This window comes from Myxine glutinosa, chromosome 2 (assembly GCF_964187855.1).
Source record: "Myxine glutinosa chromosome 2, kmMyxGlut1.1, whole genome shotgun sequence".
NCBI lineage: Eukaryota > Metazoa > Chordata > Myxini > Myxiniformes > Myxinidae > Myxine > Myxine glutinosa.
Genome location: NC_136262.1, coordinates 45,693,199 through 45,719,302, shown reverse-complemented (window position 1 = coordinate 45,719,302; position 26,104 = coordinate 45,693,199). Strand labels below are relative to the sequence as shown.

At 38.5% G+C, this 26,104-nt stretch overlaps 1 protein-coding gene across 1 annotated transcript in view; it reads left to right on the top strand.

The window, feature by feature from the left end:
• The window catches only part of LOC144888195 (uncharacterized), a 588,989-nt gene that overhangs the window by 483,488 nt on the left and 79,397 nt on the right, over positions 1-26,104 (top strand). The gene's annotated exons all lie outside the window — the stretch shown is intronic.

The following is a 26,104-nucleotide window of genomic DNA, read 5'->3' as shown; positions in this document are numbered from 1 at the left end:
TCGCACTTATGTTGGTGCAGGAAACCACTTTTGCACTTGTATTAGTGTGGCAAAAACACTTTTCGCACTTGTGTTAGTGTTGAAAAACCACTTTTCGCACTTGTGTTAGTGTTGAAAAACCACTTTTCGCACTTGTGTTGGTGCAGGAAACCACTTTTGCACTTGTATTAGTGTGGAAAAAACACTTTTTGCACTTGTGATAGTGTTGAAAAACCACTTTTCGCACTTGTGTTAGAGTTGAAAAACCACTTTTCGCACTTGTGTTGGTGCAGGAAACCACTTTTGCACTTGTGTTAGTGTGGAAAAACCACTTTTCGCACTTGTGTTAGTGTTGAAAAACCACTTTTCGTACTTGTGTTAGTGTTGAAAAACCACTTTTTGCACTTGTGTTAGTGTTGAAAAACCACTTTTCGCACTTGTGTTAGTGTTGAAAAACCACTTTTCGCACTTGTGTTCGTGTTTGAAAAAACGCTTTTCGCACTTGTGTTAGTGTTGAAAAACCACTTTTCGCACTTGTGTTGGTGCAGGAGACCACTTTTGCACTTGTATTAGTGTGGAAAAAACACTTTTTGCACTTGTGATAGTGTTGAAAAACCACTTTTCGCACTTGTGTTAGTGTTGAAAAACCACTTTTCGCACTTGTGTTGGTGCAGGAAACCATTTTTGCACTTGTATTAGTGTGGAAAAACCAATTTTCGCATTTGTGTTCGTGTTGAAAAACCACTTTTTGCACTTGCGTTAGTGTTGAAAAACCACTTTTCGCACTTATGTTGGTGCAGGAAACCACTTTTGCACTTGTAGTAGTGTGGAAAAAACACTTTTTGCACTTGTGTTAGTGTTGAAAAACCAATTTTCGCACTTGTGTTAGTGTTGAAAAACCACTTTTCGCACTTGTGTTGGTGCAGGAAACCACTTTTGCACTTGTATTAGTGTGGAAAAAACACTTTTTGCACTTGTGATAGTGTTGAAAAACCACTTTTCACACTTGTGTTAGTGTTGAAAAACCACTTTTCGCACTTGTGTTGGTGCAGGAAACCACTTTTGCACTTGTATTAGTGTGGAAAAACCACTTTTTGCATTTGTGTTAGTGTTGAAAAACCACTTTTCGCACTTGTGTTAGTGTTGAAAAACCACTTTTCGCACTTGTGTTAGTGTTGAAAAACCACTTTTCGCAATTGTGTTAGTGTTGAAAAACCACTTTTCGCACTTGTGTTAGTGTTGAAAAACCACTTTTCGCACTTGTGTTGGTGCAGGAAACCACTTTTGCACTTGTATTAGTGTGGGAAAAACACTTTTCGCACTTGTGATAGTGTTGAAAAACCACTTTTCGCACTTGTGTTCGTGTTTGAAAAAACGCTTTTCGCACTTGTGTTAGTGTTGAAAAACCACTTTTCGCACTTGTGTTGGTGCAGGAAACCACTTTTGCACTTGTATTAGTGTGGAAAAAACACTTTTTGCACTTGTGATAGTGTTGAAAAACCACTTTTCGCACTTGTGTTAGTGTTGAAAAACCACTTTTCGCACTTGTGTTGGTGCAGGAAACCACTTTTGCACTTGTATTAGTGTGGAAAAACCAATTTTCGCATTTGTGTTCATGTTGAAAAACCACTTTTTGCACTTGCGTTAGTGTTGAAAAACCACTTTTCGCACTTATGTTGGTGCAGGAAACCACTTTTGCACTTGTATTAGTGTGGAAAAAACACTTTTTGCACTTGTGTTAGTGTTGAAAAACCAATTTTCGCACTTGCGTTAGTGTTGAAAAACCACTTTTCGCACTTGTGTTAACGTTGAAAACCACTTTTCGCACTTGTGTTGGGGGCAGGAAACCACTTTTGCACTTGTATTAGTGTGGAAAAACCACTTTTCGCACTTGTGTTCGTGTTGAAAAACCACTTTTCGCACTTGTGTTGGTGCAGGAGACCACTTTTGCACTTGTATTAGTGTGGAAAAAACACTTTTTGCACTTGTGATAGTGTTGAAAAACCACTTTTCGCACTTGTGTTAGTGTTGAAAAACCACTTTTCGCACTTGTGTTGGTGCAGGAAACCATTTTTGCACTTGTATTAGTGTGGAAAAACCAATTTTCGTATTTGTGTTCGTGTTGAAAAACCACTTTTTGCACTTGCGTTAGTGTTGAAAAACCACTTTTCGCACTTATGTTGGTGCAGGAAACCACTTTTGCACTTGTAGTAGTGTGGAAAAAACACTTTTTGCACTTGTGTTAGTGTTGAAAAACCAATTTTCGCACTTGTGTTAGTGTTGAAAAACCACTTTTCGCACTTGTGTTGGTGCAGGAAACCACTTTTGCACTTGTATTAGTGTGGAAAAAACACTTTTTGCACTTGTGATAGTGTTGAAAAACCACTTTTCACACTTGTGTTAGTGTTGAAAAACCACTTTTCGCACTTGTGTTGGTGCAGGAAACCACTTTTGCACTTGTATTAGTGTGGAAAAACCACTTTTTGCATTTGTGTTAGTGTTGAAAAACCACTTTTCGCACTTGTGTTAGTGTTGAAAAACCACTTTTCGCACTTGTGTTAGTGTTGAAAAACCACTTTTCGCAATTGTGTTAGTGTTGAAAAACCACTTTTCGCACTTGTGTTAGTGTTGAAAAACCACTTTTCGCACTTGTGTTGGTGCAGGAAACCACTTTTGCACTTGTATTAGTGTGGGAAAAACACTTTTCGCACTTGTGATAGTGTTGAAAAACCACTTTTCGCACTTGTGTTCGTGTTTGAAAAAACGCTTTTCGCACTTGTGTTAGTGTTGAAAAACCACTTTTCGCACTTGTGTTGGTGCAGGAAACCACTTTTGCACTTGTATTAGTGTGGAAAAAACACTTTTTGCACTTGTGATAGTGTTGAAAAACCACTTTTCGCACTTGTGTTAGTGTTGAAAAACCACTTTTCGCACTTGTGTTGGTGCAGGAAACCACTTTTGCACTTGTATTAGTGTGGAAAAACCAATTTTCGCATTTGTGTTCATGTTGAAAAACCACTTTTTGCACTTGCGTTAGTGTTGAAAAACCACTTTTCGCACTTATGTTGGTGCAGGAAACCACTTTTGCACTTGTATTAGTGTGGAAAAAACACTTTTTGCACTTGTGTTAGTGTTGAAAAACCAATTTTCGCACTTGCGTTAGTGTTGAAAAACCACTTTTCGCACTTGTGTTAACGTTGAAAACCACTTTTCGCACTTGTGTTGGGGGCAGGAAACCACTTTTGCACTTGTATTAGTGTGGAAAAACCACTTTTCGCACTTGTGTTCGTGTTGAAAAACCACTTTTCGCACTTGTGTTCGTGTTGAAAAACCACTTTTCGCACTTGTGTTAGTGTTGAAAAACCACTTTTTGCACTTGTGTTGGTGCAGGAAACCACTTTTGCACTTGTATTAGTGTGGAAAAAACACTTTTTGCACTTGTGATAGTGTTGAAAAACCACTTTTCGCACTTGTGTTAGTGTTGAAAAACCACTTTTCGCACTTGTGTTGGTGCAGGAAACCACTTTTGCACTTGTATTAGTGTGGAAAAACCAATTTTCGCATTTGTGTTCGTGTTGAAAAACCACTTTTTGCACTTGCGTTAGTGTTGAAAAACTACTTTTCGCACTTATGTTGGTGCAGGAAACCACTTTTGCACTTGTATTAGTGTGGAAAAAACACTTTTTGCACTTGTGTTAGTGTTAAAAAACCAATTTTCGCACTTGCGTTAGTGTTGAAAAACCACTTTTCGCACTTGTGTTAACGTTGAAAACCACTTTTCGCACTTGTGTTGAGGGCAGGAAAACACTTTTGCACTTGTATTAGTGTGGAAAAACCACCTTTCGCACTTGTGTTCGTGTTGAAAAACCACTTTTCGCACTTGTGTTCGTGTTGAAAAACCACTTTTCGCACTTGTGTTAGTGTTGAAAAACCACTTTTCGCACTTATGTTGGTGCAGGAAACCACTTTTGCACTTGTATTAGTGTGGCAAAAACACTTTTCGCACTTGTGTTAGTGTTGAAAAACCACTTTTCGCACTTGTGTTAGTGTTGAAAAACCACTTTTCGCACTTGTGTTGGTGCAGGAAACCACTTTTGCACTTGTATTAGTGTGGAAAAAACACTTTTTGCACTTGTGATAGTGTTGAAAAACCACTTTTCGCACTTGTGTTAGAGTTGAAAAACCACTTTTCGCACTTGTGTTGGTGCAGGAAACCACTTTTGCACTTGTGTTAGTGTGGAAAAACCACTTTTCGCACTTGTGTTAGTGTTGAAAAACCACTTTTCGTACTTGTGTTAGTGTTGAAAAACCACTTTTTGCACTTGTGTTAGTGTTGAAAAACCACTTTTCGCACTTGTGTTAGTGTTGAAAAACCACTTTTCGCACTTGTGTTCGTGTTTGAAAAAACGCTTTTCGCACTTGTGTTAGTGTTGAAAAACCACTTTTCGCACTTGTGTTGGTGCAGGAGACCACTTTTGCACTTGTATTAGTGTGGAAAAAACACTTTTTGCACTTGTGATAGTGTTGAAAAACCACTTTTCGCACTTGTGTTAGTGTTGAAAAACCACTTTTCGCACTTGTGTTGGTGCAGGAAACCATTTTTGCACTTGTATTAGTGTGGAAAAACCAATTTTCGCATTTGTGTTCGTGTTGAAAAACCACTTTTTGCACTTGCGTTAGTGTTGAAAAACCACTTTTCGCACTTATGTTGGTGCAGGAAACCACTTTTGCACTTGTAGTAGTGTGGAAAAAACACTTTTTGCACTTGTGTTAGTGTTGAAAAACCAATTTTCGCACTTGTGTTAGTGTTGAAAAACCACTTTTCGCACTTGTGTTGGTGCAGGAAACCACTTTTGCACTTGTATTAGTGTGGAAAAAACACTTTTTGCACTTGTGATAGTGTTGAAAAACCACTTTTCACACTTGTGTTAGTGTTGAAAAACCACTTTTCGCACTTGTGTTGGTGCAGGAAACCACTTTTGCACTTGTATTAGTGTGGAAAAACCACTTTTTGCATTTGTGTTAGTGTTGAAAAACCACTTTTCGCACTTGTGTTAGTGTTGAAAAACCACTTTTCGCACTTGTGTTAGTGTTGAAAAACCACTTTTCGCAATTGTGTTAGTGTTGAAAAACCACTTTTCGCACTTGTGTTAGTGTTGAAAAACCACTTTTCGCACTTGTGTTGGTGCAGGAAACCACTTTTGCACTTGTATTAGTGTGGGAAAAACACTTTTTGCACTTGTGATAGTGTTGAAAAACCACTTTTCACACTTGTGTTAGTGTTGAAAAACCACTTTTCGCACTTGTGTTGGTGCAGGAAACCACTTTTGCACTTGTATTAGTGTGGAAAAACCACTTTTCACACTTGTGTTAGTGTTGAAAAACCACTTTTTGCACTTGTGTTAGTGTTGAAAAACCACTTTTCACACTTGTGTTAGTGTTGAAAAACCACTTTTCACACTTGTGTTAGTGTTGAAAAACCACTTTTTGCACTTGTGTTAGTGTTGAAAAACCACTTTTCGCACTTGTGTTGGTGCAGTAAATCACTTTTGCACTTGTATTAGTGTGGAAAAACCACTTTTCGCACTTGTGTTAGTGTTGAAAAACCACTTTTCGCACTTGTGATAGTGTTGAAAAACCACTTTTCACACTTGTGTTAACGTTGAAAAACCACTTTTTGCACTTGTGTTGGTGCAGGAAACCACTTTTGCACTTGTATTAGTGTGGAAAAACCACTTTTCGCACTTGTGTTCGTGTTGAAAAACCACTTTTCGCACTTGTGTTCGTGTTGAAAAACCACTTTTAGCACTTGCGTTAGTGTTGAAAAAACACTTTTCGCACTTGTGTTGGTGCAGGAAACCACTTTTGCACTTGTGTTGGTGTTGAAAAACCACTTTTCGCACTTGTGTTAGTGTTGAAAAACCACTTTTCGCACTTGTGTTAACGTTGAAAAACCACTTTTTGCATTTGTGTTGGTGCAGGAAACCACTTTTGCACTTGTATTAGTGTGGAAAAACCACTTTTCGCACTTGTGATAGTGTTGAAAAACCACTTTTCGCACTTGTGTTTGTGTTGAAAAACCACTTTTCGCACTTGCGTTAGTGTTGAAAAACCACTTTTCGCACTTGTGTTGGTGCAGGAAACCACTTTTGCACTTGTATTAGTGTGGAAAAACCACTTTTTGCATTTGTGTTAGTGTTGAAAAACCACTTTTCGCACTTGTGTTACTGTTGAAAAACCACTTTTCGCACTTGTGTTAGTGTTGAAAAACCACTTTTCGCAATTGTGTTAGTGTTGAAAAACCACTTTTCGCACTTGTGTTAGTGTTGAAAAACCAATTTTCGCACTTGTGTTAGTGTTGAAAAACCACTTTTCGCACTTGTGTTGGTGCAGGAAACCACTTTTGCACTTGTATTAGTGTGGAAAAAACACTTTTTGCACTTGTGATAGTGTTGAAAAACCACTTTTCGCACTTGTGTTAGTGTTGAAAAACCACTTTTCGCACTTGTGTTGGTGCAGGAAACCACTTTTGCACTTGTATTAGTGTGGAAAAACCACTTTTTGCATTTGTGTTAGTGTTGAAAAACCACTTTTCGCACTTGTGTTAGTGTTGAAAAACCACTTTTCGCACTTGTGTTAGTGTTGAAAAACCACTTTTCGCAATTGTGTTAGTGTTGAAAAACCACTTTTCGCACTTGTGTTAGTGTTGAAAAACCACTTTTCGCACTTGTGTTGGTGCAGGAAACCACTTTTGCACTTGTATTAGTGTGGGAAAAACACTTTTTGCACTTGTGATAGTGTTGAAAAACCACTTTTCACACTTGTGTTAGTGTTGAAAAACCACTTTTCGCACTTGTGTTGGTGCAGGAAACCACTTTTGCACTTGTATTAGTGTGGAAAAACCACTTTTCACACTTGTGTTAGTGTTGAAAAACCACTTTTCGCACTTGTGTTAGTGTTGAAAAACCACTTTTCGCACTTGTGTTGGTGCAGGAAACCACTTTTGCACTTGTATTAGTGTGGAAAAAACACTTTTCGCACTTATGTTAGTGTTGAAAAACCACTTTTTGCACTTGTGTTAGTGTTGAAAAACCACGTTTCGCACTTGTGTTGGTGCAGGAAATCACTTTTGCACTTGTATTAGTGTGGAAAAACCACTTTTCGCACTTGTGTTAGTGTTGAAAAACCACTTTTCGCACTTGTGATAGTGTTGAAAAACCACTTTTCACACTTGTGTTAACGTTGAAAAACCACTTTTTGCACTTGTGTTGGTGCAGGAAACCACTTTTGCACTTGTATTAGTGTGGAAAAACCACTTTTCGCACTTGTGTTCGTGTTGAAAAACCACTTTTCGCACTTGTGTTCGTGTTGAAAAACCACATTTAGCACTTGCGTTAGTGTTGAAAAAACACTTTTCGCACTTGTGTTGGTGCAGGAAACCACTTTTGCACTTGTGTTGGTGTTGAAAAACCACTTTTCGCACTTGTGTTAGTGTTGAAAAACCACTTTTCGCACTTGTGTTAACGTTGAAAAACCACTTTTTGCACTTGTGTTGGTGCAGGAAACCACTTTTGCACTTGTATTAGTGTGGAAAAACCACTTTTCGCACTTGTGATAGTGTTGAAAAACCACTTTTCGCACTTGTGTTCGTGTTGAAAAACCACTTTTCGCACTTGCGTTAGTGTTGAAAAACCACTTTTCGCACTTGTGTTGGTGCAGGAAACCACTTTTGCACTTGTATTAGTGTGGAAAAACCACTTTTTGCATTTGTGTTAGTGTTGAAAAACCACTTTTCGCACTTGTGTTAGTGTTGAAAAACCACTTTTCGCACTTGTGTTAGTGTTGAAAAACCACTTTTCGCAATTGTGTTAGTGTTGAAAAACCACTTTTCGCACTTGTGTTAGTGTTGAAAAACCACTTTTCGCACTTGTGTTGGTGCAGGAAACCACTTTTGCACTTGTATTAGTGTGGGAAAAACACTTTTTGCACTTGTGATAGTGTTGAAAAACCACTTTTCACACTTGAGTTAGTGTTGAAAAACCACTTTTCGCACTTGTGTTGGTGCAGGAAACCACTTTTGCACTTGTATTAGTGTGGAAAAACCACTTTTCACACTTGTGTTAGTGTTGAAAAACCACTTTTCGCACTTGTGTTAGTGTTGAAAAACCACTTTTCGCACTTGTGTTAGTGTTGAAAAACCACTTTTCGCACTTGTGTTGGTGCAGGAAACCACTTTTGCACTTGTATTAGTGTGGAAAAAACACTTTTCGCACTTGTGTTAGTGTTGAAAAACCACTTTTTGCACTTGTGTTAGTGTTGAAAAACCACTTTTCGCACTTGTGTTGGTGCAGGAAATCACTTTTGCACTTGTATTAGTGTGGAAAAACCACTTTTCGCACTTGTGTTAGTGTTGAAAAACCACTTTTCGCACTTGTGATAGTGTTGAAAAACCACTTTTCGCACTTGTGTTAACGTTGAAAAACCACTTTTTGCACTTGTGTTGGTGCAGGAAACCACTTTTGCACTTGTATTAGTGTGGAAAAACCACTTTTCGCACTTGTGTTCATGTTGAAAAACCACTTTTCGCACTTGTGTTCGTGTTGAAAAACCACTTTTAGCACTTGCGTTAGTGTTGAAAAACCACTTTTCGCACTTGTGTTGGTGCAGGAAACCACTTTTGCACTTGTGTTGGTGTTGAAAAACCACTTTTCGCACTTGTGTTAGTGTTGAAAAACCACTTTTCGCACTTGTGTTAACGTTGAAAAAACACTTTTTGCACTTGTGTTGGTGCAGGAAACCACTTTTGCACTTGTATTAGTGTGGAAAACCACTTTTCGCACTTGTGATAGTGTTGAAAAACCACTTTTCGCACTTGTGTTCATGTTGAAAAACCACTTTTCGCACTTGCGTTAGTGTTGAAAAACCACTTTTCGCACTTGTGTTGGTGCAGGAAACCACTTTTGCACTTGTACTATTGTGGAAAAAACACTTTTCGCGCTTGTGTTAGTGTTGAAAAACCACTTTTCGCACTTGTGTTAGTGTTGAAAAACCACTTTTCGCACTTGTGTTGGTGCAGGAAACCACTTTTGCACTTGTATTAGTGTGGAAAAAACACTTTCTGCACTTGTGATAGTGTTGAAAAACCACTTTTCGCACTTGTGTTGGTACAGGAAACCACTTTTGCACTTGTATTAGTGTGGAAAAACCACTTTTCGCACTTGTGTTAGTGTTGAAAAACCACTTTTCGCACTTGTGTTAGTGTTGAAAAACCACTTTTCGCACTTGTGTTGGTGCAGGAAACCACTTTTGCACTTGTATTAGTGTGGAAAAAACACTTTTTGCACTTGTGTTAGTGTTGAAAAACCACTTTTCGCACTTGTGTTAGTGTTGAAAAACCACTTTTCGCACTTGTGTTAGTGTTGAAAAACCACTTTTCGCACTTGTGCTGGTGCAGGAAACCACTTTTGCACTTGTATTAGTGTGGAAAAAACACTTTTTGCATTTGTGTTAGTGTTGAAAAACCACTTTTCGCACTTGTGTTGGTGCAGGAAACCACTTTTGCACTTGTACTAGTGTGGAAAAAACATTTTTCGCACTTGTGTTAGTGTTGAAAAACCACTTTTCGCACTTGTGTTAGTGTTGAAAAACCACTTTTCGCACTTGTGTTGGTGCAGGAAATCACTTTTGCACTTGTATTAGTGTGGAAAAAACACTTTTCGCACTTGTGTTAGTGTTGAAAAACCACTTTTCGCACTTGCGTTAGTGTTGAAAAAACACTTTTCGCACTTGTGTTGGTGCAGGAAACCACTTTTGCACTTGTGTTGGTGTTGAAAAACCACTTTTCGCACTTGTGTTAGTGTTGAAAAACCACTTTTCGCACTTGTGTTAACGTTGAAAAACCACTTTTTGCATTTGTGTTGGTGCAGGAAACCACTTTTGCACTTGTATTAGTGTGGAAAAACCACTTTTCGCACTTGTGATAGTGTTGAAAAACCACTTTTCGCACTTGTGTTTGTGTTGAAAAACCACTTTTCGCACTTGCGTTAGTGTTGAAAAACCACTTTTCGCACTTGTGTTGGTGCAGGAAACCACTTTTGCACTTGTATTAGTGTGGAAAAACCACTTTTTGCATTTGTGTTAGTGTTGAAAAACCACTTTTCGCACTTGTGTTAGTGTTGAAAAACCACTTTTCGCACTTGTGTTAGTGTTGAAAAACCACTTTTCGCAATTGTGTTAGTGTTGAAAAACCACTTTTCGCACTTGTGTTAGTGTTGAAAAACCAATTTTCGCACTTGTGTTAGTGTTGAAAAACCACTTTTCGCACTTGTGTTGGTGCAGGAAACCACTTTTGCACTTGTATTAGTGTGGAAAAAACACTTTTTGCACTTGTGATAGTGTTGAAAAACCACTTTTCGCACTTGTGTTAGTGTTGAAAAACCACTTTTCGCACTTGTGTTGGTGCAGGAAACCACTTTTGCACTTGTATTAGTGTGGAAATAACCACTTTTTGCATTTGTGTTAGTGTTGAAAAACCACTTTTCGCACTTGTGTTAGTGTTGAAAAACCACTTTTCGCACTTGTGTTAGTGTTGAAAAACCACTTTTCGCAATTGTGTTAGTGTTGAAAAACCACTTTTCGCACTTGTGTTAGTGTTGAAAAACCACTTTTCGCACTTGTGTTGGTGCAGGAAACCACTTTTGCACTTGTATTAGTGTGGGAAAAACACTTTTTGCAGTTGTGATAGTGTTGAAAAACCACTTTTCACACTTGTGTTAGTGTTGAAAAACCACTTTTCGCACTTGTGTTGGTGCAGGAAACCACTTTTGCACTTGTATTAGTGTGGAAAAACCACTTTTCACACTTGTGTTAGTGTTGAAAAACCACTTTTCGCACTTGTGTTAGTGTTGAAAAACCACTTTTCGCACTTGTGTTAGTGTTGAAAAACCACTTTTCGCACTTGTGTTGGTGCAGGAAACCACTTTTGCACTTGTATTAGTGTGGAAAAAACACTTTTCGCACTTGTGTTAGTGTTGAAAAACCACTTTTTGCACTTGTGTTAGTGTTGAAAAACCACGTTTCGCACTTGTGTTGGTGCAGGAAATCACTTTTGCACTTGTATTAGTGTGGAAAAACCACTTTTCGCACTTGTGTTAGTGTTGAAAAACCACTTTTCGCACTTGTGATAGTGTTGAAAAACCACTTTTCACACTTGTGTTAACGTTGAAAAACCACTTTTTGCACTTGTGTTGGTGCAGGAAACCACTTTTGCACTTGTATTAGTGTGGAAAAACCACTTTTCGCACTTGTGTTCGTGTTGAAAAACCACTTTTCGCACTTGTGTTCGTGTTGAAAAACCACATTTAGCACTTGCGTTAGTGTTGAAAAAACACTTTTCGCACTTGTGTTGGTGCAGGAAACCACTTTTGCACTTGTGTTGGTGTTGAAAAACCACTTTTCGCACTTGTGTTAGTGTTGAAAAACCACTTTTCGCACTTGTGTTAACGTTGAAAAACCACTTTTTGCACTTGTGTTGGTGCAGGAAACCACTTTTGCACTTGTATTAGTGTGGAAAAACCACTTTTCGCACTTGTGATAGTGTTGAAAAACCACTTTTCGCACTTGTGTTCGTGTTGAAAAACCACTTTTCGCACTTGCGTTAGTGTTGAAAAACCACTTTTCGCACTTGTGTTGGTGCAGGAAACCACTTTTGCACTTGTATTAGTGTGGAAAAACCACTTTTTGCATTTGTGTTAGTGTTGAAAAACCACTTTTCGCACTTGTGTTAGTGTTGAAAAACCACTTTTCGCACTTGTGTTAGTGTTGAAAAACCGCTTTTCGCAATTGTGTTAGTGTTGAAAAACCACTTTTCGCACTTGTGTTAGTGTTGAAAAACCACTTTTCGCACTTGTGTTGGTGCAGGAAACCACTTTTGCACTTGTATTAGTGTGGGAAAAACACTTTTTGCACTTGTGATAGTGTTGAAAAACCACTTTTCACACTTGAGTTAGTGTTGAAAAACCACTTTTCGCACTTGTGTTGGTGCAGGAAACCACTTTTGCACTTGTATTAGTGTGGAAAAACCACTTTTCACACTTGTGTTAGTGTTGAAAAACCACTTTTTGCACTTGTGTTAGTGTTGAAAAACCACTTTTCGCACTTGTGTTAGTGTTGAAAAACCACTTTTCGCACTTGTGTTGGTGCAGGAAATCACTTTTGCACTTGTATTAGTGTGGAAAAACCACTTTTCGCACTTGTGTTAGTGTTGAAAAACCACTTTTCGCACTTGTGATAGTGTTGAAAAACCACTTTTCGCACTTGTGTTAACGTTGAAAAACCACTTTTTGCACTTGTGTTGGTGCAGGAAACCACTTTTGCACTTGTATTAGTGTGGAAAAACCACTTTTCGCACTTGTGTTCATGTTGAAAAACCACTTTTCGCACTTGTGTTCGTGTTGAAAAACCACTTTTAGCACTTGCGTTAGTGTTGAAAAACCACTTTTCGCACTTGTGTTGGTGCAGGAAACCACTTTTGCACTTGTGTTGGTGTTGAAAAACCACTTTTCGCACTTGTGTTAGTGTTGAAAAACCACTTTTCGCACTTGTGTTAACGTTGAAAAAACACTTTTTGCACTTGTGTTGGTGCAGGAAACCACTTTTGCACTTGTATTAGTGTGGAAAACCACTTTTCGCACTTGTGATAGTGTTGAAAAACCACTTTTCGCACTTGTGTTCGTGTTGAAAAACCACTTTTCGCACTTGCGTTAGTGTTGAAAAACCACTTTTCGCACTTGTGTTGGTGCAGGAAACCACTTTTGCACTTGTACTATTGTGGAAAAAACACTTTTCGCACTTGTGTTAGTGTTGAAAAACCACTTTTCGCACTTGTGTTAGTGTTGAAAAACCACTTATCGCACTTGTGTTGGTGCAGGAAACCACTTTTGCACTTGTATTAGTGTGGAAAAAACACTTTTTGCACTTGTGATAGTGTTGAAAAACCACTTTTCGCACTTGTGTTGGTACAGGAAACCACTTTTGCACTTGTATTAGTGTGGAAAAACTACTTTTCGCACTTGTGTTAGTGTTGAAAAACCACTTTTCGCACTTGTGTTAGTGTTGAAAAACCACTTTTCGCACTTGTGTTGGTGCAGGAAACCACTTTTGCACTTGTATTAGTGTGGAAAAAACACTTTTTGCACTTGTGTTAGTGTTGAAAAACCACTTTTCGCACTTGTGTTAGTGTTGAAAAACCACTTTTCGCACTTGTGTTAGTGTTGAAAAACCACTTTTCGCACTTGTGCTGGTGCAGGAAACCACTTTTGCACTTGTATTAGTGTGGAAAAAACACTTTTTGCATTTGTGTTAGTGTTGAAAAACCACTTTTCGCACTTGTGTTGGTGCAGGAAACCACTTTTGCACTTGTACTAGTGTGGAAAAAACACTTTTCGCACTTGTGTTAGTGTTGAAAAACCACTTTTCGCACTTGTGTTAGTGTTGAAAAACCACTTTTCGCACTTGTGTTGGTGCAGGAAACCACTTTTGCACTTGTATTAGTGTGGAAAAAACACTTTTTGCACTTGTGATAGTGTTGAAAAACCACTTTTCGCACTTGTGTTGGTACAGGAAACCACTTTTGCACTTGTATTAGTGTGGAAAAACCACTTTTCGCACTTGTGTTAGTGTTGAAAAACCACGTTTCGCACTTGTGTTGGTGCAGGAAATCACTTTTGCACTTGTATTAGTGTGGAAAAACCACTTTTCGCACTTGTGTTAGTGTTGAAAAACCACTTTTCGCACTTGTGATAGTGTTGAAAAACCACTTTTCACACTTGTGTTAACGTTGAAAAACCACTTTTTGCACTTGTGTTGGTGCAGGAAACCACTTTTGCACTTGTATTAGTGTGGAAAAACCACTTTTCGCACTTGTGTTCGTGTTGAAAAACCACTTTTCGCACTTGTGTTCGTGTTGAAAAACCACATTTAGCACTTGCGTTAGTGAGGAAAAAAACACTTTTCGCACTTGTGTTGGTGCAGGAAACCACTTTTGCACTTGTGTTGGTGTTGAAAAACCACTTTTCGCACTTGTGTTAGTGTTGAAAAACCACTTTTCGCACTTGTGTTAACGTTGAAAAAACCACTTTTTGCACTTGTGTTGGTGCAGGAAACCACTTTTGCACTTGTATTAGTGTGGAAAAACCACTTTTCGCACTTGTGATAGTGTTGAAAAACCACTTTTCGCACTTGTGTTCGTGTTGAAAAACCACTTTTCGCACTTGCGTTAGTGTTGAAAAACCACTTTTCGCACTTGTGTTGGTGCAGGAAACCACTTTTGCACTTGTATTAGTGTGGAAAAACCACTTTTTGCATTTGTGTTAGTGTTGAAAAACCACTTTTCGCACTTGTGTTAGTGTTGAAAAACCACTTTTCGCACTTGTGTTAGTGTTGAAAAACCACTTTTCGCAATTGTGTTAGTGTTGAAAAACCACTTTTCGCACTTGTGTTAGTGTTGAAAAACCACTTTTCGCACTTGTGTTGGTGCAGGAAACCACTTTTGCACTTGTATTAGTGTGGGAAAAACACTTTTTGCACTTGTGATAGTGTTGAAAAACCACTTTTCACACTTGAGTTAGTGTTGAAAAACCACTTTTCGCACTTGTGTTGGTGCAGGAAACCACTTTTGCACTTGTATTAGTGTGGAAAAACCACTTTTCACACTTGTGTTAGTGTTGAAAAACCACTTTTCGCACTTGTGTTAGTGTTGAAAAACCACTTTTCGCACTTGTGTTAGTGTTGAAAAACCACTTTTCGCACTTGTGTTGGTGCAGGAAACCACTTTTGCACTTGTATTAGTGTGGAAAAAACACTTTTCGCACTTGTGTTAGTGTTGAAAAACCACTTTTTGCACTTGTGTTAGTGTTGAAAAACCACTTTTCGCACTTGTGTTGGTGCAGGAAATCACTTTTGCACTTGTATTAGTGTGGAAAAACCACTTTTCGCACTTGTGTTAGTGTTGAAAAACCACTTTTCGCACTTGTGATAGTGTTGAAAAACCACTTTTCGCACTTGCGTTAGTGTTGAAAAACCACTTTTCGCACTTGTGTTGGTGCAGGAAACCACTTTTGCACTTGTATTAGTGTGGAAAAACCACTTTTTGCATTTGTGTTAGTGTTGAAAAACCACTTTTCGCACTTGTGTTAGTGTTGAAAAACCACTTTTCGCACTTGTGTTAGTGTTGAAAAACCACTTTTCGCAATTGTGTTAGTGTTGAAAAACCACTTTTCGCACTTGTGTTAGTGTTGAAAAACCACTTTTCGCACTTGTGTTGGTGCAGGAAACCACTTTTGCACTTGTATTAGTGTGGGAAAAACACTTTTTGCACTTGTGATAGTGTTGAAAAACCACTTTTCACACTTGAGTTAGTGTTGAAAAACCACTTTTCGCACTTGTGTTGGTGCAGGAAACCACTTTTGCACTTGTATTAGTGTGGAAAAACCACTTTTCACACTTGTGTTAGTGTTGAAAAACCACTTTTCGCACTTGTGTTAGTGTTGAAAAACCACTTTTCGCACTTGTGTTAGTGTTGAAAAACCACTTTTCGCACTTGTGTTGGTGCAGGAAACCACTTTTGCACTTGTATTAGTGTGGAAAAAACACTTTTCGCACTTGTGTTAGTGTTGAAAAACCACTTTTTGCACTTGTGTTAGTGTTGAAAAACCACTTTTCGCACTTGTGTTGGTGCAGGAAATCACTTTTGCACTTGTATTAGTGTGGAAAAACCACTTTTCGCACTTGTGTTAGTGTTGAAAAACCACTTTTCGCACTTGTGATAGTGTTGAAAAACCACTTTTCACACTTGTGTTAACGTTGAAAAACCACTTTTTGCACTTGTGTTGGTGCAGGAAACCACTTTTGCACTTGTATTAGTGTGGAAAAACCACTTTTCGCACTTGTGTTCGTGTTGAAAAACCACTTTTCGCACTTGTGTTCGTGTTGAAAAACCACTTTTAGCACATGCGTTAGTGTTGAAAAACCACTTTTCGCACTTGTGTTGGTGCAGGAAACCACTTTTGCACTTGTGTTGGTGTTGAAAAACCACTTTTCGCACTTGTGTTAGTGTTGAAAAACCACTTTTCGCACTTGTGTTAACGTTGAAAAAACACTTTTTGCACTTGTGTTGGTGCAGGAAACCACTTTTGCACTTGTATTAGTGTGGAAAAACCACTTTTCGCACTTGTGATAGTGTTGAAAAACCACTTTTCGCACTTGTGTTCGTGTTGAAAAACCACTTTTCGCACTTGCGTTAGTGTTGAAAAACCACTTTTCGCACTTGTGTTGGTGCAGGAAACCACTTTTGCACTTGTACTATTGTGGAAAAAACACTTTTCGCACTTGTGTTAGTGTTGAAAAACCACTTTTCGCACTTGTGTTAGTGTTGAAAAACCACTTTTCGCACTTGTGTTGGTGCAGGAAACCACTTTTGCACTTGTATTAGTGTGGAAAAAACACTTTTTGCACTTGTGATAGTGTTGAAAAACCACTTTTCGCACTTGTGTTGGTACAGGAAACCACTTTTGCACTTGTATTAGTGTGGAAAAACCACTTTTCGCACTTGTGTTAGTGTTGAAAAACCACTTTTCGCACTTGTGTTAGTGTTGAAAAACCACTTTTCGCACTTGTGTTGGTGCAGGAAACCACTTTTGCACTTGTATTAGTGTGGAAAAAACACTTTTTGCACTTGTGTTAGTGTTGAAAAACCACTTTTCGCACTTGTGTTAGTGTTGAAAAACCACTTTTCGCACTTGTGTTAGTGTTGAAAAACCACTTTTCGCACTTGTGCTGGTGCAGGAAACCACTTTTGCACTTGTATTAGTGTGGAAAAAACACTTTTTGCATTTGTGTTAGTGTTGAAAAACCACTTTTCGCACTTGTGTTGGTGCAGGAAACCACTTTTGCACTTGTACTAGTGTGGAAAAAACACTTTTCGCACTTGTGTTAGTGTTGAAAAACCACTTTTCGCACTTGTGTTAGTGTTGAAAAACCACTTTTCGCACTTGTGTTGGTGCAGGAAACCACTTTTGCACTTGTATTAGTGTGGAAAAAACACTTTTTGCACTTGTGATAGTGTTGAAAAACCACTTTTCGCACTTGTGTTGGTACAGGAAACCACTTTTGCACTTGTATTAGTGTGCAAAAACCACTTTTCGCACTTGTGTTAGTGTTGAAAAACCACTTTTTGCACTTGTGATAGTGTTGAAAAACCACTTTTCGCACTTGTGTTAGTGTTGAAAAACCACTTTTCGCACTTGTGTTGGTGCAGGAAACCACTTTGGCACTTGTAGTAGTGTGGAACAACCACTTTTCGCACTTGTGTTAGTGTTGAAAAACCACTTTTCGCACTTGTGTTAGTGTTGAAAAACCACTTTTCGCACTTGTGTTGGTGCAGGAAACCACTTTTGCACTTGTATTAGTGTGGAAAAAACACTTTTTGCACTTGTGATATTGTTGAAAAACCACTTTTTGCACTTGTGTTGGTGCAGGAAACCACTTTTGCACTTGTATTAGTGTGGAAAAAACACTTTTCGCACTTGTGATACTGTTGAAAAACCACTTTTCGCACTTGCGTTAGTGTTGAAAAACCACTTTTCGCACTTGTGTTAGTGTTGAAAAACCACTTTTCGCACTTGTGTTAGTATTGAAAAACCACTTTTCGCACTTGTGTTGGTGCAGGAAACCACTTTTGCACTTGTATTAGTGTGGAAAAAACACTTTTCGCACTTGTGATACTGTTGAAAAACCACTTTTCGCACTTGTGTTAGTGTTGAAAAACCACTTTTCGCACTTGTGTTGGTGCAGGAAACCACTTTTGCACTTGTATTAGTGTGGAAAAACTACTTTTCACACTTGTTAGTGTTGAAAAACCACTTTTCGCACTTGTGTTAGTGTTGAAAAACCACTTTTCGCACTTGTGTTGGTGCAGGAAACCACTTTTTCACTTGTATTATTGTGGAAAAAACACTTTTTGCACTTGTGATAGTGTTGAAAAACCACTTTTCGCACTTGTGTTAGTGTTGAAAAACCACTTTTCGCACTTGTGTTGGTGCAGGAAACCACTTTTGCACTTGTATTAGTGTGGAAAAACCACTTTTCGCACTTGTTAGTGTTGAAAAACGACTTTTCGCACTTGTGTTGGTGCAGGAAACCACTTTTGCACTTGTATTAGTGTGGAAAAACCACTTTTCGCACTTGTGTTAGTGATGAAAAACCACTTTTCGCACTTGTGTTAGTGTTGAAAAACCACTTTTCGCACTTGTGTTAGTGTTGAAAAACCACTTTTCGCACTTGTGTTTGTGGAGGAAACCACTTTTGCACTTGTATTAGTGTAAAAAAACACTTTTTGCACTTGTGTTAGTGTTGAAAAACCACTTTTCGCACTTGTGTTGGTGCAGGAAATCACTTTTGCACTTGTATTAGTGTGGAAAAACCACTTTTCGCACTTGTGTTAGTGTTGAAAAACCACTTTTCGCACTTGTGTTAATGTTGAAAAACCACTTTTCGCACTTGTGTTGGTGCAGGAAACCACTTTTGCACTTGTATTAGTGTGGCAAAAACACTTTTTGCACTTGTGATAGTGTTGAAAAACCACTTTTCGCACTTGCGTTAGTGTTGAAAAACCACTTTTCGCACCTGTGTTGGTGCAGGAAACCACTTTTGCACTGTATTAGTGTGGAAAATCCACTTTTTGCACTTGTGTTAGTGTTGAAAAACCACTTTTCGCACTTGTGTTCATGTTGAAAAACCACTTTGCGCACTTGCGTTAGTGTTGAAAAACCACTTTTCGCACTTGTGTTAACGTTGAAAAACCACTTTTCGCACTTGTGTTGGTGCAGGAAACCACTTTTGCACTTGTATTAGTGTGGAAAAACCACTTTTAGTACTTGTGTTAGTGTTGAAAAACCACTTTTCGCACTTGTGGTCGTGTTGAAAAACCACTTTTCGCACTTGCATTAGTGTTGAAAAACCACTTTTCGCACTTGTGTTAGTTTTGAAAAACCACTTTTCGCACTTGTGTTGGTGCAGGAAACCACTTTTGCACTTGTATTAGTGTGGAAAAACCACTTTTCACACTTCTGTTAGTGTTGAAAAACCACTTTTCGCACTTGTGTTAGTGTTGAAAAACCACTTTTCGCACTTGTGTTAGTGTTGAAAAACCACCTTTCGCACTTGTGTTGGTGCAGGAAACCACTTTTGCACTTGTATTAGTGTGGAAAAAACACTTTTTGCACTTGTGTTAGTGTTGAAAAACCACTTTTCGCACTTGTGTTGGTGCAGGAAATCACTTTTGCACTTGTATTAGTGTGGAAAAACCACTTTTCGCACTTGTGTTAGTGATGAAAAACACTTTTTGCACTTGTGTTAGTGTTGAAAAACTACTTTTTGCACTTGTGTTGGTGCAGGAAACCACTTTTGCACTTGTATTAGTGTGGAAAAACCACTTTTCGCACTTGTGTTAGTGATGAAAAACAACTTTTCGCACTTGTGTTAGTGTTGAAAAACCACTTTTCGCACTTGTGTTGGTGCAGGAAACCACTTTTGCACTTGTATTAGTGTGGAAAAACCACTTTTCGCACTTGTGATAGTGTTGAAAAACCACTTTTCGCACTTGTGTTCGTGTTGAAAAACCACTTTTCGCACTTGCGTTAGTGTTGAAAAACCACTTTTCGCACTTGTGTTGGTGCAGGAAACCACTTTTGCACTTGTATTAGTGTGGAAAAACCACTTTTTGCATTTGTGTTAGTGTTGAAAAACCACTTTTCGCACTTGTGTTAGTGTTGAAAAACCACTTTTCGCACTTGTGTTAGTGTTGAAAAACCGCTTTTCGCAATTGTGTTAGTGTTGAAAAACCACTTTTCGCACTTGTGTTAGTGTTGAAAAACCACTTTTCGCACTTGTGTTGGTGCAGGAAACCACTTTTGCACTTGTATTAGTGTGGGAAAAACACTTTTTGCACTTGTGATAGTGTTGAAAAACCACTTTTCACACTTGAGTTAGTGTTGAAAAACCACTTTTCGCACTTGTGTTGGTGCAGGAAACCACTTTTGCACTTGTATTAGTGTGGAAAAACCACTTTTCACACTTGTGTTAGTGTTGAAAAACCACTTTTTGCACTTGTGTTAGTGTTGAAAAACCACTTTTCGCACTTGTGTTAGTGTTGAAAAACCACTTTTCGCACTTGTGTTGGTGCAGGAAATCACTTTTGCACTTGTATTAGTGTGGAAAAACCACTTTTCGCACTTGTGTTAGTGTTGAAAAACCACTTTTCGCACTTGTGATAGTGTTGAAAAACCACTTTTCGCACTTGTGTTAACGTTGAAAAACCACTTTTTGCACTTGTGTTGGTGCAGGAAACCACTTTTGCACTTGTATTAGTGTGGAAAAACCACTTTTCGCACTTGTGTTCATGTTGAAAAACCACTTTTCGCACTTGTGTTCGTGTTGAAAAACCACTTTTAGCACTTGCGTTAGTGTTGAAAAACCACTTTTCGCACTTGTGTTGGTGCAGGAAACCACTTTTGCACTTGTGTTGGTGTTGAAAAACCACTTTTCGCACTTGTGTTAGTGTTGAAAAACCACTTTTCGCACTTGTGTTAACGTTGAAAAAACACTTTTTGCACTTGTGTTGGTGCAGGAAACCACTTTTGCACTTGTATTAGTGTGGAAAACCACTTTTCGCACTTGTGATAGTGTTGAAAAACCACTTTTCGCACTTGTGTTCGTGTTGAAAAACCACTTTTCGCACTTGCGTTAGTGTTGAAAAACCACTTTTCGCACTTGTGTTGGTGCAGGAAACCACTTTTGCACTTGTACTATTGTGGAAAAAACACTTTTCGCACTTGTGTTAGTGTTGAAAAACCACTTTTCGCACTTGTGTTAGTGTTGAAAAACCACTTATCGCACTTGTGTTGGTGCAGGAAACCACTTTTGCACTTGTATTAGTGTGGAAAAAACACTTTTTGCACTTGTGATAGTGTTGAAAAACCACTTTTCGCACTTGTGTTGGTACAGGAAACCACTTTTGCACTTGTATTAGTGTGGAAAAACTACTTTTCGCACTTGTGTTAGTGTTGAAAAACCACTTTTCGCACTTGTGTTAGTGTTGAAAAACCACTTTTCGCACTTGTGTTGGTGCAGGAAACCACTTTTGCACTTGTATTAGTGTGGAAAAAACACTTTTTGCACTTGTGTTAGTGTTGAAAAACCACTTTTCGCACTTGTGTTAGTGTTGAAAAACCACTTTTCGCACTTGTGTTAGTGTTGAAAAACCACTTTTCGCACTTGTGCTGGTGCAGGAAACCACTTTTGCACTTGTATTAGTGTGGAAAAACACTTTTTGCATTTGTGTTAGTGTTGAAAAACCACTTTTCGCACTTGTGTTGGTGCAGGAAACCACTTTTGCACTTGTACTAGTGTGGAAAAAACACTTTTCGCACTTGTGTTAGTGTTGAAAAACCACTTTTCGCACTTGTGTTAGTGTTGAAAAACCACTTTTCGCACTTGTGTTGGTGCAGGAAACCACTTTTGCACTTGTATTAGTGTGGAAAAAACACTTTTTGCACTTGTGATAGTGTTGAAAAACCACTTTTCGCACTTGTGTTGGTACAGGAAACCACTTTTGCACTTGTATTAGTGTGGAAAAACCACTTTTCGCACTTGTGTTAGTGTTGAAAAACCACGTTTCGCACTTGTGTTGGTGCAGGAAATCACTTTTGCACTTGTATTAGTGTGGAAAAACCACTTTTCGCACTTGTGTTAGTGTTGAAAAACCACTTTTCGCACTTGTGATAGTGTTGAAAAACCACTTTTCACACTTGTGTTAACGTTGAAAAACCACTTTTTGCACTTGTGTTGGTGCAGGAAACCACTTTTGCACTTGTATTAGTGTGGAAAAACCACTTTTCGCACTTGTGTTCGTGTTGAAAAACCACTTTTCGCACTTGTGTTCGTGTTGAAAAACCACATTTAGCACTTGCGTTAGTGAGGAAAAAAACACTTTTCGCACTTGTGTTGGTGCAGGAAACCACTTTTGCACTTGTGTTGGTGTTGAAAAACCACTTTTCGCACTTGTGTTAGTGTTGAAAAACCACTTTTCGCACTTGTGTTAACGTTGAAAAAACCACTTTTTGCACTTGTGTTGGTGCAGGAAACCACTTTTGCACTTGTATTAGTGTGGAAAAACCACTTTTCGCACTTGTGATAGTGTTGAAAAACCACTTTTCGCACTTGTGTTCGTGTTGAAAAACCACTTTTCGCACTTGCGTTAGTGTTGAAAAACCACTTTTCGCACTTGTGTTGGTGCAGGAAACCACTTTTGCACTTGTATTAGTGTGGAAAAACCACTTTTTGCATTTGTGTTAGTGTTGAAAAACCACTTTTCGCACTTGTGTTAGTGTTGAAAAACCACTTTTCGCACTTGTGTTAGTGTTGAAAAACCACTTTTCGCAATTGTGTTAGTGTTGAAAAACCACTTTTCGCACTTGTGTTAGTGTTGAAAAACCACTTTTCGCACTTGTGTTGGTGCAGGAAACCACTTTTGCACTTGTATTAGTGTGGGAAAAACACTTTTTGCACTTGTGATAGTGTTGAAAAACCACTTTTCACACTTGAGTTAGTGTTGAAAAACCACTTTTCGCACTTGTGTTGGTGCAGGAAACCACTTTTGCACTTGTATTAGTGTGGAAAAACCACTTTTCACACTTGTGTTAGTGTTGAAAAACCACTTTTCGCACTTGTGTTAGTGTTGAAAAACCACTTTTCGCACTTGTGTTAGTGTTGAAAAACCACTTTTCGCACTTGTGTTGGTGCAGGAAACCACTTTTGCACTTGTATTAGTGTGGAAAAAACACTTTTCGCACTTGTGTTAGTGTTGAAAAACCACTTTTTGCACTTGTGTTAGTGTTGAAAAACCACTTTTCGCACTTGTGTTGGTGCAGGAAATCACTTTTGCACTTGTATTAGTGTGGAAAAACCACTTTTCGCACTTGTGTTAGTGTTGAAAAACCACTTTTTGCACTTGTGATAGTGTTGAAAAACCACTTTTCGCACTTGCGTTAGTGTTGAAAAACCACTTTTCGCACTTGTGTTGGTGCAGGAAACCACTTTTGCACTTGTATTAGTGTGGAAAAACCACTTTTTGCATTTGTGTTAGTGTTGAAAAACCACTTTTCGCACTTGTGTTAGTGTTGAAAAACCACTTTTCGCACTTGTGTTAGTGTTGAAAAACCACTTTTCGCAATTGTGTTAGTGTTGAAAAACCACTTTTCGCACTTGTGTTAGTGTTGAAAAACCACTTTTCGCACTTGTGTTGGTGCAGGAAACCACTTTTGCACTTGTATTAGTGTGGGAAAAACACTTTTTGCACTTGTGATAGTGTTGAAAAACCACTTTTCACACTTGAGTTAGTGTTGAAAAACCACTTTTCGCACTTGTGTTGGTGCAGGAAACCACTTTTGCACTTGTATTAGTGTGGAAAAACCACTTTTCACACTTGTGTTAGTGTTGAAAAACCACTTTTCGCACTTGTGTTAGTGTGGAAAAAACACTTTTTGCATTTGTGTTAGTGTTGAAAAACCACTTTTCGCACTTGTGTTGGTGCAGGAAACCACTTTTGCACTTGTACTAGTGTGGAAAAAACACTTTTCGCACTTGTGTTAGTGTTGAAAAACCACTTTTCGCACTTGTGTTAGTGTTGAAAAACCACTTTTCGCACTTGTGTTGGTGCAGGAAACCACTTTTGCACTTGTATTAGTGTGGAAAAAACACTTTTTGCACTTGTGATAGTGTTGAAAAACCACTTTTCGCACTTGTGTTGGTACAGGAAACCACTTTTGCACTTGTATTAGTGTGGAAAAACCACTTTTCGCACTTGTGTTAGTGTTGAAAAACCACGTTTCGCACTTGTGTTGGTGCAGGAAATCACTTTTGCACTTGTATTAGTGTGGAAAAACCACTTTTCGCACTTGTGTTAGTGTTGAAAAACCACTTTTCGCACTTGTGATAGTGTTGAAAAACCACTTTTCACACTTGTGTTAACGTTGAAAAACCACTTTTTGCACTTGTGTTGGTGCAGGAAACCACTTTTGCACTTGTATTAGTGTGGAAAAACCACTTTTCGCACTTGTGTTCGTGTTGAAAAACCACTTTTCGCACTTGTGTTCGTGTTGAAAAACCACATTTAGCACTTGCGTTAGTGAGGAAAAAAACACTTTTCGCACTTGTGTTGGTGCAGGAAACCACTTTTGCACTTGTGTTGGTGTTGAAAAACCACTTTTCGCACTTGTGTTAGTGTTGAAAAACCACTTTTCGCACTTGTGTTAACGTTGAAAAAACCACTTTTTGCACTTGTGTTGGTGCAGGAAACCACTTTTGCACTTGTATTAGTGTGGAAAAACCACTTTTCGCACTTGTGATAGTGTTGAAAAACCACTTTTCGCACTTGTGTTCGTGTTGAAAAACCACTTTTCGCACTTGCGTTAGTGTTGAAAAACCACTTTTCGCACTTGTGTTGGTGCAGGAAACCACTTTTGCACTTGTATTAGTGTGGAAAAACCACTTTTTGCATTTGTGTTAGTGTTGAAAAACCACTTTTCGCACTTGTGTTAGTGTTGAAAAACCACTTTTCGCACTTGTGTTAGTGTTGAAAAACCACTTTTCGCAATTGTGTTAGTGTTGAAAAACCACTTTTCGCACTTGTGTTAGTGTTGAAAAACCACTTTTCGCACTTGTGTTGGTGCAGGAAACCACTTTTGCACTTGTATTAGTGTGGGAAAAACACTTTTTGCACTTGTGATAGTGTTGAAAAACCACTTTTCACACTTGAGTTAGTGTTGAAAAACCACTTTTCGCACTTGTGTTGGTGCAGGAAACCACTTTTGCACTTGTATTAGTGTGGAAAAACCACTTTTCACACTTGTGTTAGTGTTGAAAAACCACTTTTCGCACTTGTGTTAGTGTTGAAAAACCACTTTTCGCACTTGTGTTAGTGTTGAAAAACCACTTTTCGCACTTGTGTTGGTGCAGGAAACCACTTTTGCACTTGTATTAGTGTGGAAAAAACACTTTTCGCACTTGTGTTAGTGTTGAAAAACCACTTTTTGCACTTGTGTTAGTGTTGAAAAACCACTTTTCGCACTTGTGTTGGTGCAGGAAATCACTTTTGCACTTGTATTAGTGTGGAAAAACCACTTTTCGCACTTGTGTTAGTGTTGAAAAACCACTTTTCGCACTTGTGATAGTGTTGAAAAACCACTTTTCGCACTTGCGTTAGTGTTGAAAAACCACTTTTCGCACTTGTGTTGGTGCAGGAAACCACTTTTGCACTTGTATTAGTGTGGAAAAACCACTTTTTGCATTTGTGTTAGTGTTGAAAAACCACTTTTCGCACTTGTGTTAGTGTTGAAAAACCACTTTTCGCACTTGTGTTAGTGTTGAAAAACCACTTTTCGCAATTGTGTTAGTGTTGAAAAACCACTTTTCGCACTTGTGTTAGTGTTGAAAAACCACTTTTCGCACTTGTGTTGGTGCAGGAAACCACTTTTGCACTTGTATTAGTGTGGGAAAAACACTTTTTGCACTTGTGATAGTGTTGAAAAACCACTTTTCACACTTGAGTTAGTGTTGAAAAACCACTTTTCGCACTTGTGTTGGTGCAGGAAACCACTTTTGCACTTGTATTAGTGTGGAAAAACCACTTTTCACACTTGTGTTAGTGTTGAAAAACCACTTTTCGCACTTGTGTTAGTGTTGAAAAACCACTTTTCGCACTTGTGTTAGTGTTGAAAAACCACTTTTCGCACTTGTGTTGGTGCAGGAAACCACTTTTGCACTTGTATTAGTGTGGAAAAAACACTTTTCGCACTTGTGTTAGTGTTGAAAAACCACTTTTTGCACTTGTGTTAGTGTTGAAAAACCACTTTTCGCACTTGTGTTGGTGCAGGAAATCACTTTTGCACTTGTATTAGTGTGGAAAAACCACTTTTCGCACTTGTGTTAGTGTTGAAAAACCACTTTTCGCACTTGTGATAGTGTTGAAAAACCACTTTTCACACTTGTGTTAACGTTGAAAAACCACTTT